A 14,424-nucleotide genomic window follows, 5' to 3' on the forward strand; every position below is an offset into this window, starting at 1 on the left:
AAAAAATCAAACAATGGAAAAGAATGTGAAATACCTTCTGGGGAAGACAACAGACCTGGAAAACAGATCCAGGAGAGACAATCTGAGAATCATTGGACTCCCAGAAAAACATGATGAAAAAAAGAGCCTGGACACTATTTTCCAGGAAATTATCAAAGAGAACTGCCCAGAAGTCATAGGAACAGAGGAAAAAATAAACATTGAAAGGATTCATCGATCACCCACTGAAAGGGATTCTAAAATCAAAACACCAAGGAATAGAGTGGCCAAATGCCATAACCCTCAGACGAAGGAAAAAATATTGCAAGCGGCTAGAAAAACCCAATTCAAGTATCAAGGAGCCACAATAAGGATCACCCAGGATCTGGCAGCATCCACATTAAAGGATCTAAGGGCCTGGAATATGATATTCCAAAAGGCTAAGGAACTTGGTGTGCAACCAAAAATAACTTACCCAGCAAGAATGAGCATCTTTTTCCAGGGAAGAAGATGGACATTCAACGAAGTAAGCGAATTTCATCTATTTCTGATGAAAAAGCCAGAACTTAACAAAAAGTTTGATCTACAAGTACAGAACTCAGGAGAAATCTAAAAAGGTAAAGATTAATCTTGGGAACTATATTTCGGCTATAAAGATGTATAAAGAATACATGTATACCTTGTTCTAGAAACTGATGTGGAAAGGACATTGTACCAGAAAAAGGGTAAAGTGGGGGTAGTACATCTCATGAAGAGGCATAGGAAACCTATTATATCTGAGAGAAAGAATGGAGGGGGATGAATATAGTGGGTATCTTACTGCCTTCAGAATTGGCTTTAAGTGAAAAATCTTAAGACATATTCAATCTATGGTGAAACTTCTCCCACCTCATTGAAAAGTGAGAAGGGAAAAGTGAAAAGGGAAGGAATAAGCTAAGAGGAAGGGAATACGGAAACTGGGAGGGAAAGGGGTAAGATAGGGGGAGGAACTCTAAGGCGGGGGGAGGGATACTAAAAAGGGAAGGCTGTGAGAAGCAAGTGGTGCTCACAAGCTTAATACTGGGAAGGGGGGGAAAGGGGAAAGAAGGGATAAAAGCATAAACCGGGGTTAACAAGATGGCAAGTAATACAGAATTGGTCATTCTAACCATAAATGTGAATGGGGTAAACTCCCCCATAAAGAGGAAGCGTTAGCAGAATGGATTAAAAGCCAGAATCCTACAATATGTTGTTTACAGGAAACACACCTGAAGCGGGGAGATACATGCAGGTTAAAGGTAAAAGGTTGGAGCAAAATCTACTATGCTTCAGGTGAAGTTCAAAAAAACAGGGGTAGCCATCCTGATCTCAGATCAAGCTAAAGCAAAAATTGATCTAATCAAAAGAGATAAGGAAGGGCACTATATCTTGCTAAAGGGTAGCATGGATAATGAAGCACTATCTATATTAAACATATATGCACCAAGTGGGGTAGCATCTAAATTCTTAAAAGAGAAATTAAGAGAGCTGCAAGAAGAAATAGACAGTAAAACTATAATAGTGGGAGATCTTAACCTTGCACTCTCAGAATTAGATAAATCAAACCACAAAATAAATAAGAAAGAAGTCAAAGAGGTAAATAGAATACTAGAAAAGTTAGATATGATAGATCTCTGGAGAAAATGTAATGGAGACAGAAAGGAATACACTTTCTTTTCAGCAGTTCATGGAACCTATACAAAAATTGACCATATATTAGGACATAAAAACCTCAAACTCAAATGCAGTAAGGCAGAAATAGTAAATGCATCCTTTTCAGACCACGATGCAATGAAAATTACATTCAACAAAAAGCCAGGGGGAAGTAGACCAAAAAATAATTGGAAACTAAATAATCTCATACTAAAGAATGATTGGGTGAAACAGCAAATCATAGACATAATTAATAACTTCACTCAAGAAAACGATAATGAGACATTATACCAAAATGTATGGGATGCAGCCAAAGCGGTAATAAGGGGAAATTTCATATCTCTAGAGGCCTATTTGTATAAAATAGAGAAAGAGAAGGTCAAAGAATTGGGCTTGCAACTAAAAATGCTAGAAAAGGAACAAATTAAAAACCCCCAGTCAAACACTAAACTTGAAATTCTAAAAATAAAAGGAGAGATCAATAAAATTGAAAGTAAAAAAAAAACTATTGAATTAATTAATAAAACTAAGAGTTGGTTCTATGAAAAAACCAACAAAATAGACAAACCCTTAGTAAATCTGATTAAAAAAAGGAAAGAGGAAAATCAAATTGTTAGTCTTAAAAATGAAAAGGGAGAACTCACCACTAATGAAGAGGAAATTAGAGCAATAATTAGGAGTTACTTTGCCCAACTTTATGCCAATAAATTCAACAACTTAAATGAAATAGAAAAATACCTCCAAAAATATAGCTTGCCCAAATTAACAGAGGAAGAAGTAAATATCCTAAACAGTCCCATCTCAGAAAAAGAAATAGAACAAACTATCAATCAACTCCCTAAGAAAAAATCCCCAGGACCAGATGGATTTACATGTGAATTCTACCAAACATTTAAAGAACAATTAACTCCAATGCTAAATAAACTATTTGAAAAAATTGGGAATGAAGGAGTCCTACCAAACTCCTTTTATGACACAGACATGGTACTGATACCTAAACCAGGTAGGCTGAAAACAGAGAAAGAAAATTATAGACCAATCTCCCTAATGAATATTGATGCTAAAATCTTAAATAAAATATTAGCAAAAAGATTACAGAAAATCATCCCCAGGATAATACATTATGACCAAGTAGGATTTATACCAGGAATGCAGGGCTGGTTCAATATTAGGAAAACTATTAGCATAATTGACTATATCAATACCCAAACAAACAAAAACCATATGATCATCTCAATAGATGCAGAAAAAGCATTTGATAAAATCCAACATCCATTCCTAATAAAAACACTTGAGAGCATAGGAATAAATGGACTTTTCCTTAAAATAGTCAGGAGCATATATTTAAAACCATCAGTAAGCATCATATGCAATGGGGAAAAACTGGAACCTTTCCCAGTAAGATCTGGAGTGAAGCAAGGTTGCCCGCTATCACCATTATTATTTAATATCATATTAGAAACACTAGCCTCAGCAATAAGAGTTGAGAAAGATATTAAAGGAATTAGAGTAGGCAATGAGGAAACCAAACTATCACTCTTTGCAGATGATATGATGGTATACCTAGAGAACCCCAGAGATTCTACTAAAAAGCTATTAGAAATAATTCATAATTTTAGCAAAGTAGCTGGCTACAAAATAAATCCCCATAAATCCTCAGCATTTTATACATCACCAACACAACCCAACAGCAAGAGATACAAAGAGAAATGCCATTCAGAATAACTGTCGATACCATAAAATATTTGGGAATCTATCTACCAAAGGAAAGTCAGGAATTATATGAGCAAAATTATAAAAAAGTCTCCACACAAATAAAGTCAGACTTAAATAATTGGAAAAATATTAAGTGCTCTTGGATCGGCCGAGCGAACATAATAAAGATGACAATACTCCCTAAACTAATCTATTTATTTAATGCTATACCAATCAGACTTCCAAGAAAATATTTTAATGATCTAGAAATAATAACAACAAAATTCATATGGAACAACAAAAAGTCGAGAATCTCAAGGGAATTAATGAAAAAAAAAATCAAATGAAGGTGGCCTAGCTGTACCTGATCTAAAATTATATTATAAAGCAGCAGTCACCAAAACCATTTGGTATTGGCTAAGAAATAGATTAGTGGATCAGTGGAAAAGGTTAGGTTCACAAGACAGAATAATCAACTATAGCAATCTAGTGTTTGACAAACCCAAAGACCCTAACTTCTGGGATAAGAATTCATTATTTGATAAAAACTGCTGGGATAATTGGAAATTAGTATGGCAGAAATTAGGCATGGACCCACACTTAACACCATATACCAAGATAAGATCAAAATGGGTCCATGACCTAGGCATAAAAAATGAGATTATAAATAAATTAGAGGAACACAGGATAGTTTATCTCTCAGACTTGTGGAGGAGAAAGAAATTTGTGACCAAAGATGAACTAGAGACCATTACTGATCACAAAATAGAAAATTTTGATTACTTCAAATTAAAAAGCCTTTGTACAAACAAAACTAATGCAAACAAGATTAGAAGGGAAGCAACAAACTGGGAAAACATCTTCACAGTTAAAGGTTCTGATAAAGGCCTCATTTCCAAAATATATAGAGAACTGACTCAAATTTATAAGAAATCAAGCCATTCTCCAATTGATAAATGGTCAAAGGATATGAACAGACAATTTTCAGAGGATGAAATTGAAACTATTACCACTCATATGAAAGAGTGTTCCAAATCATTATTGATCAGAGAAATGCAAATTAAGACAACTCTGAGATACCACTACACACCTGTCAGATTGGCTAAGATGACAGGAAAAAATAATGATGAATGTTGGAGGGGATGCGGGAAAACTGGGACACTAATGCATTGTTGGTGGAGTTGTGAACGAATCCAACCATTCTGGAGAGCAATCTGGAATTATGCCCCAAAAGTTATCAAATTGTGCATACCCTTTGACCCAGCAGTGTTTCTATTGGGCTTATATCCCAAAGAAATACTAAAGAAGGGAAAGGGACCTGTATGTGCCAAAATGTTTGTAGCAGCCCTATTTGTAGCGCCTAGAAACTGGAAAATGAATGGATGCCCATCAATTGGAGAATGGTTGGGTAAATTGTGGTATATGAATGTTATGGAATATTATTGTTCTGTAAGAAATGACCAGCAGGATGAATACAGAGAGGACTGGCGAGACTTACATGAACTGATGCTAAGTGAAATGAGCAGAACTAGGAGATCATTATACACTTCAACAAAGATATTGTATGAGGACATATTTTGATGGAAGTGGATTTCTTTGACAAAGAGACCTGAGTTTCAATTGATAAATGACGGACAAAAGCAGCTACACCCAAAGAAAGAACACTGGGAAACGAATGTGAACTATCTACATTTTTGTTTTTCTTCCCAGGTTATTTATACCTTCTGAATCCAATTCTCCCTGTGCAACAAGAGAACTGTTCGGTTCTGCAAACATATATTGTATCTAGGATATACTGCAACATATCCAACATATATAGTACTGCTTGCCATCTAGGGGAGGGGGTAGAGGGAGGGAGGGGAAAAATCGGAACAGAAATGAGTGCAAGGGATAATGTTGTAAAAAAATTACCCTGGCATGGATTCTGTCAATATAAAGTAATTATTAAATAAAAATTTAAACTAGAAAAAAAATAAAATAAATAAAAAAAAGAAAGAAATTCCATTATTATTGCAGGAGAGATCTGGACTAATTAATCTCCAACAAGATTCCTTGCAATAATAAAATTTAATGTTATTCTTTGAATGGAATAAATGAAAGGGCTAGACTACATCTCTGTAACTCCATAAATTTTCAATGATCCCAAACTTCTTCCCGAAACAAAACATTTTTTATGAACGAACATGATTATTGGGCAAATGCGTGTGTATATATTTATATATCTACCAATTTAAATTTAACAAGTATATATATTATCTATGCTATACAAGTTGTATACAAAATAGTACAGAGGAAAAAAATATGAAAATGAAAATCTTTTACCTTAATGAGCTTTCATTCTATTGAGAAGATAAATGTACATAAGTAAAGAGAAAGTAAAAAATAACAAAAGAAGAAAGACAACACTAAGAAACAGAAAAATCAGAAAAGGATTCTTAAAAATTTTTGAGAAGGTAATATGAGTCAAGCATTACATAGATACTGCAAAAAGAAATACAAAGTTTTGCATGAATTGATGCTAAATGAAATGAGCAGAACCAGGAGATAATTGTACCTAGTAACAGCAATGTTATATGATGATCAGTTCTGATGGATGTGGCTCTCTTCAACAATGAGATGATTCAGACCAATTCCAATGGTCTTGTGATCAAAAGAGCCATCTATACCCAGAGAGAAGACTGTGAAAACTGAGTGTGGTTCAGAACATAACATTCTCACTCTTGTTTTGTTTGCTTGAATTTTATTTTCTTCATCACTTTCTTTTCTGTTTTGATTTGATTTTTCTTGTGCAGCAAGATAAGTGTATAAATATGTATGCATATATTGGATTTAACATATATTTCTACCATATTTAGTCTATATTGGACTACTTGCCATCTAGAGGAGAGGGGTGGAGTAAACTGGAACACAAAGTTTTGCAAGGGCTAATGTTATAGAATTATCTATGCATATGTTTTGAAAAATTAAAAAAACCTTTAATACAAAAATACAAAGTTCAGGGGACTGTTAGTTGGTCATATTATGTGAGTAGGGGCAGAGCATCATATATATATATATTTTTCCCCTATGAATTTTTAAAAGAAGCTAGATACATAATATATAGAATGCCAAGTCAGGAAGACTTGAGTTCAAATCTGACCTCCAATACTTACGAGATGTGTGACCCTGAGCAAGTGACTTAATCCTACTTGTTTCAGTTTCTTCATCTACAAAATGAGTTAGAGAAGAAAATGGTAAACCACTCCAGTATCTTTGCCAATAAAACTCCAAATTAGGTTAAAAAAAAGGAGTTAGATGTCACTGAAACAACTGAACAATAAAATAAAAGTTACTGATCTAAATAATAGAAAAGGTGACAAGGGTAACACTAATCTAATAGGAAGCCTTTTTTAAAAAAATATTCTTGTTCAAGTATTTGACAACCATTAAGTGGCTAAAAAATTAAAAGGATCAAGAGATTCCAGAAATGCATTTTCATGAACTCCTCCCTAGTTTCTAGCAAAAGGCAAAGTACATGCTTTCCTTAAAAAACAACTAAATACCATCTGTTATTCCTTTTACAATCCTAGCACTAATTAGCTCTCTTGCATACTCAGATTAACAGGAATATTACTTTTTCACAAATGTGATTTGCCACAACTTAGATATATAATTTTGGCAATAATTCAGAGAACACACAGAATTGTCATTGGCTATCCTAACTAATAATGCTGCCACTATTTGAAAAGATATAAATCATCTTCAAACTTTTCCACGCATAAAAAAACCCCAACAACAATAGATCATATAGTCACTTCTTTTGGATTTATCACAGACATGACCCATCTCAAACCAAATTCAGAGTTATGGTGACCTAAGTAGAAGATGACAGGTCATGACGACAAATTAATTGCTATGAGTCAATAAGTACAAACAGCAAGAGATTTTAGTGACTTAAGAATGCTATCTATGCCAGCCCAGATGATAACAAAGGCCAGAGGTTCTAAAAATGCCAGACTAAATAAAAGTGGGGAGGCTGGTAAGGAAAAGGGAAAAAATAATAAAAATTAATTGAATCTGGATTTCTGATGCATAAGTAATACAAAGTCCCAAAAAGATTTCTGAAAAGATTCTTTAGATGTGATTCATTATATGATGAAATAAAACCAATTAGTAAGGGAAGAAGGATTGATGATAAAACATTTGTTTTTTCTAAAATCTTCAACAGAAAAAGCAAAGTTTGGAGTGTAATTATACTTCTTTCTCATAGATTTTAATTCAATGGTTAGTCTTTGCATTTTCTCCTTTCACCCATTGTTTTGATTGAATTTTTGGAAGAAGAAATGTGGCAATATCCTATAGCATGTAAATATATCTATATCTTTAACATGTTTAACATGTATGAGACTACCTGCCATCTAGGGGAGGAGGTGGTGGGAAGGCAAGGAAAAGTTGGGACAAAAGTGATTGCAAGGGTCAATGTTGAAAAATTACCCATGCATATGTTCTGTCAATAAAAACCTATAAAAATATATCTATATTAATTTATACACACAATATTACATACACACATATAAACACATGATACACACATACACACACACACACACACACACACACACACACACAGTCACTATTTGACACTTCATAATCTTACTTCCAGGCTGAATATTCAATTGAAAATACTTTTCAAAGTACCTATCATCTCTCAACTGACCAATTTAATGGCCTTTAGGGCCATTTTAAGAGGTAGCTATATATAGACTGTACACAAGAGTTCTGGGTCTAGAGTCAAAAAGAGCTGAGTTTAAATCCGTATCCCACTCCGAGCATTCAATTTGTCATTGAAATTCTACCTTTCATTTTCTCAATGTAACATTGAGATAATTGTTGTTAGGATCAAATGAGTTAATATTTTCAAATCACTTAACACAATACTTGGCACACAGCAGATGCTTAATAAATGGTTTTTCCCTCTCCTTCACTTCTCTCAATTCATTTCCTTCTTCTGATATATTAGACCATTCTCTTGTCTTTGATACCCTCTTCTCATTAGCTTTTCATGATACTTCAATCTCCTGATTCACTTTCTGTCTTACTGCTCCTTGTAAGAATACTTTGCTGAATCTTCAGTCAAATCAGACCTGTTAATGGTAGATATCTGACCTTGGTCCTCTTTTCTTCTTCACTATTTTGCTTGCTTATTATATCAGCTTTTCAATTATCTTCTCCATGCTAATGATTTTTAGGGCTATTTATCTAATCCATTCCAGTCTTGAACCTCCAAATGCTTCATGATTATCTCAAACTCAAAGTCCCAAAGACATCTTAAACTCAATATGTTCAAAACTGAACTCAGATTTTGCCCCAAACCCTCCTCTCTTCCTGACTGCTTTATTACTTTCAAGTCTACCAGTCACTCAGCCACTCTCCACTTTCTTTCTCCCATCTCTCCCCACCTCTCTCCTCCTCTCCTCACCTCTTTCCCCTACCCTCTCTCCCCCCTCTTTCTATGGTCCTCTCTCTCCCCACGTCTAATCTATTGCCAAGTCCTGTTGATTCAAGCATCACAACATTCTCACACTAGGAATATTCTAGCAATATTCCCCTTGCTTTAATTTTCTCTCCACTGAGTCCATTCACTTGTCAAATTGATCTTCCTAAAGCACAAATCTTATCATGTCATCCTCCCTTTCCTCCATTCAATTACCTCTAGTGGTTCCCTATTGCCTCTAGCATCAAAATAAAATCCTCTGCCTTTTAGAGTTCTTTATAACCTGAGCCACTTCTTCCTTTACAGTCTTTTTACATCTTTACTTTTCACTCTATGATTTAATGACACGTGACTCCTTCCTACTTCCCACACAAGACACACAATCTCCTGACTCGATGCTTTTTCACTAGCTATCTCCCATACCTGGAATTCTCTCTTTTCATTTCTCTCTTTGTTTCTCTGCTTTTCTTTAGCTCAGCTTTTACAGAAAGCCTTTCCTGGTTCCTATATGGCTAATGCCTTCACTATGAAAGTGCCTCCAATTTATCCTGTATATTTCTTGTTGGTACATAGTGTTGAACCTGTTATCTCTACATTTTTTGTCTAGTATTTTGCCTAATATTTGTGTGTGTTTGATACATGCTTATTGATTGTTGACAATTTTCTTCTTGTTATCTTATTCTGCATATCTCAAAACATATATTTCTTTCTTTCTTGAAGTTACTGATAGCTGACAGTATTTCAGATTTAATAATCTCATTTTAAAGGTTTATAATAATATCTAAATCTGGATAGGGCTCCACATCTGGAATAAAAAAAATCTGAATTGAAATTTGGTGTCAGACACATATAAACTGTATGACTGGGCATATCAATCATATCTGTCTTAATTTTCTTATATGTAAAATGAGTTAGAGAAGGAAATGGCAGACCACTTGGATACCTTTGTTATGAAGTTCCAAATTGGGCCTCAGAGTCAGATACAACTGAAATTACTAAACACTATCACCAGTGTTACCTAAGAAATGAAAATGTATTCATTATAACTCCCTCATTCACTCCTCTGAGTCTCTACCTCCTTTAAAGTCATTCCCAATACTTTAGTAGCACATATTGAGAAACTTTTGTCCTAGTGGTCTCCTCTGTTTGCTTTGGAACAATTTACATGACCAAATTAGCTATGCCATTATTACAATATGGGGCATGTCAATTTACTTCTGAAATTGCCTCCTACTCATCATCTTGTAACTTCTGAGAGGATAATACTCTATCCTGCTCCCTTTTGTTTTTCTCCACTGGAATATAAGTTCTTTGAAGTTTTGCTCTATAATTTGTATTCTGAGTACTTAACACATAGTATATGTTTAATAATATTTAAGCACTAGGCTTGGGATAAGGAAGATTTGAATTCATATCTGGCCTCAGATATTTAGAAGTTATGTGATCTATCCAGGCAAGTTACTTCATACTTGTTTGCCTTGATTCCTGATCTGTAAAATGGGAACATATAGGAGTAAGAAAGGACAAACCACTCCAGTATCTTTACCAAGAAGACTTCATGAACAAATAATCCATGGGGTGAGGTAGAGTTGAACATATGGATCAACAACAATAACAAATGCTTTAACTAATGCTTTCTGCCCTCTCCCCCCCAATTCATTTATACCTCAGGTAATTTAGCATACTGATGAATTCTGTAATGATATTGACATAGGTACTATTATCAATGAAATTCAGTGATAATGTCAGTGACTAAGAAATGTTAACTAGAAATTACATGAAGGATATAATTTTATAAGGTGATAGAAACTATTTCTAGAAAATTCTTAGTTAAAACGATCATTTAAAACATGATTTATTAAATTCACAAAACTTCTTTAGTAATGTCCATATTACTTGAGTAATACTTTTATTTCCCCATCACTCCACTAATCTGCAAATTTTTTGCCTGTGTACTCCAATACTTCTGCAATTTAGTAAATGAAGAGATTTTTTTGAGATTTACTCTGGATAAAAATATTTAATACTCTACAGCAAAGCTTGTTATGAGCCTTTAGAACATAGCTAATTGATATTCAAATATAAATATAAGTAAATGATATATAGGGCAGAATATGATGACAGTATTATCAATATTAAAGTTCTAATTAATTTACTAATTACTAATATGATTCAGTTTTCTAAAAGCTTTTGTTTTATAGAAAAGAGAAAGCAATGGGATTATAGTTCCATTGGTTGAAAAATATTTTTATTAGTTTCGACAACATTTATATTTAAATAAAACTCCCCTTGATGCAGAAAAAATTTCATAACTAAACTTTATTTCCAACAGAAATTTTATGTGGATTTTTAATACTTTATTGGATCTTTGATCTAATCAATGTGCACATTCCCTTATAAGTAATTATAAATCACTTTCATTATATAATCAACCACTTTCATTTTTTACTTCACACATATATATGTCTTTGATAACGTATTTTATGCCTCTTCTTTTGCAAAATTACTCATTAGGTGTCAGAGTTTCCCTATCTCCGATATAAACACCTTTGTATTATATTTTCAGTTACCTATAATGTTTATTACTCTGGGGTCACAGAATTATCTACAGTCATATGCCATTAATGGAAAAAGAATAGTGTTAAAAAGATGGATTTATAAAAGTAGCAAGCAGCTTAAGTACTGAAATCATAGCACCATTCCACATACAAAATGCACCTATATCTTTTCTAATTCAAATGTACATTAAACTGCTTACATACATAGAAAGATGGATACTTAAATGTATATACGTGTGTATGCACGAGATGAAGATTATATATATAGATGCATAAATAGATACATATTCATTGTTCTTCAGTTGTTTCAGTCATATCTGACTTCATGACCCTATTTAGAGTTTTCTTGGAAAAGATACAAAAGTGATTTGCCATTTCCTTCTTCAACTTATTTTTAATAAACAAAGTAATAAGGAAAACAGAGTTAAGTGACTTGCCCAGGATCATACAGCTGGTAAGTATGTGAGCCCAGACTTGAATCTACAAAATGAGTCTTTCTGATTCCACTACTCTACTATTCCAAGCCCAATCCTGATCCATTGTACCACTATACACATATGCACTAATACACACACAGACACATAGCTATGCATACATATCTGTATATAGTTATATAGACATGCATATACATATATCTTCTCTTTGTGTATGTAATTGCTTTGTTTAAAAAAAAAATAGGTTAAATGTTTGATACCTGAAGTAAAGTCTGGTTTGTTTTGAGTACATGAATTGCATGAGTAAAGCTTTTCTAAAAATGGTGATAATTAGAGTCAAGGACTTTAATTTTGTCCATTTTTCACATGGGGAGTCCACAGCTTGCTTAATCAGGTCACCTTGAAGTTGATATAATCTTAGGTGGTGACATCTCCTTATTGTCTCTCTTAATCTTAGGGTTGATTTTGATCTTTTCTCTAATTAATTAGTGATCTAACTGAATTGGGGAGAACCAATTTCAGAAATGACAAACATTAGTAAATAGTAATTTTTCACTAATTAAGATAAGTTTAAAGCTATTTTATATATATATATGTGTGCGTGAGAGTGCTTGCATGAATGCATGCGTGCACATGCATATGTGCATGTATGTGTATGTGAGATACTTCTCATTTTCTTCTTGAACAAAGTATTCATGGATTGCATTCACACCTAGAATTTATCTGGATGCCTTGCTTACCAAATCACCACCCTGAGAAACCATCACAATGCTTTCCTCATTGGTGAATCTTTCTCTGGAACCACCATTTTATTAAAGTCCTGAGCTGTTATCTTGCTCCTTACTGAACTCTCTCAAGACTCCTTATTAGCTGCCCCTATACAAGTACCCTTCTTTTTTCCATTACTACTTCCCATCTCCCTTTCAACTTAATTTTTCTTCCCTAATTAGATCTGAGGATAAGGGGAATTGGAAATTGAAGAGCAAGCAAGACAAATTTTATTGCTAGAACTCAGCACAGTACCTGAAACATAATAACTACTTAATAAATGTCTTCTTTTTCTAGACTCATATATCTATGGTGCAATAATGTTAGGTTTCTGATCACTTTCTTTTTTGAAAACATTTTATTATTCCCTATTTTAATATCATTTTCATTTTAAAATATGTTTCTCTTTCTTCCTCTACCCAGTAAATATATAGCTACAGATTCTGTAACAATATTTTAGGAAAAAAATAAAAGAACAAAATAACAATTTCTTAAGTTCACTTAATGCAACAAACCCATCATATATACCACATTTCACCCCTATAACTCCACCACTTCAAAAAGAGAGAAGTTTATATTTCTCAATTTTTCTCTAGAATCAGTTGCTCACTATAATTGCACAATGTAGGTTTTTTTTTTTTTTATTAGAAAAGTTATTCCCCCTTTCCAGGTCTCCAGGTCTCCAATTTCTCTCTACGTCAGTTCTAGTCTCCCATTCTTTTCTGAATTCTTTGGATTCATTTTGCCTTATGATGCAATAATATTCCTATGTTTATGTACAACAATCAGTTTAGCCATTCCCCAGTTGATAGAAATCTAAATTTGACTTTTAAAAATTTCTTGATTCTAAACTGTATTTTCACATATGCATATCTACATGTGGAATATATATATATATTTGCTAACCATTTTGATGCCCAAGTTCACATTAAAATTACAAAGTAATAGATCTATATTAACTTAGTTTACAGTATTTTGTCAGACTTTTTCTACTTCTTCATCCTCTAAAATAGATGATGTACATAAGCTGCAATAATCTTAACACTATACTTGTTTGTATGCCTAAAATAGGTGATTTAAAGAGGGAAGTGAATATCTCATAAAATGATGTATTGTTGTTGTTTTTTTTTTTTTATTGGCTTTGGAGACACAATGGAACCAATGAAATTATGTCAATGTATTTTTCAACTCTCCATGGAGAATGAGGACTCTTTTTTTCCATTTAGCTTTAATTTCTTTATATTTTTTGGTTTTACTTTGAGCGTTGATTATTGGACAAAGATCTTATATTAGGAATTTAATCAATTTAATTAATGCTTGCTTATAGTCTCATAACAAAGTGCTTGGTGTCTCTCCTAAGCCCCCTTTCCTCCCACAAAAATTGCAAATGTAGAACATCTGTTTAGTAATGAAATTAGTTTTTAATTTCACCTGTTTTATTAATAAAGACAGACTCATCATGTGAAGTTAGCTAGGCTGCAAGCTAGGATAGCAGATAAAATCTATTTACAAAATTGAACTTGAAACCTTCCTATCTTCATAGCTCCTAGAAGAACTAAGGTTCCACTGACATAAATTCAAGAATTTAGAGTCATGTTTCAGTGTTACAATAGGACACTGCAACCTTATTTAAAGTAGGAAATACTTTAAATCTAGCACACACACACACACACACACACACACACACACACACATATATGTAATGTATATAAGAGTATAGATATATGTAACACATGTTCATTTTCTTAATTTTAAAAATCTTTAATAAAACTATTTGAAGACCACTAAGTAAAAAAAAATAAACATCTTACAAATTGGATTAAACAATATTTATCAAAGAAATTCA

The 14,424-nt window shown here is 33.2% G+C and overlaps 1 protein-coding gene across 3 annotated transcripts in view; it reads right to left on the bottom strand.

Annotated features, from left to right (window-relative positions):
* Positions 1-14,424, bottom strand: part of SYNE1 (spectrin repeat containing nuclear envelope protein 1) — a 593,997-nt gene that overhangs the window by 168,701 nt on the left and 410,872 nt on the right. The gene's annotated exons all lie outside the window — the stretch shown is intronic.

The sequence above is a fragment of the Antechinus flavipes genome, chromosome 4, assembly GCF_016432865.1.
Source record: "Antechinus flavipes isolate AdamAnt ecotype Samford, QLD, Australia chromosome 4, AdamAnt_v2, whole genome shotgun sequence".
Taxonomy (NCBI): Eukaryota; Metazoa; Chordata; class Mammalia; order Dasyuromorphia; family Dasyuridae; genus Antechinus; species Antechinus flavipes.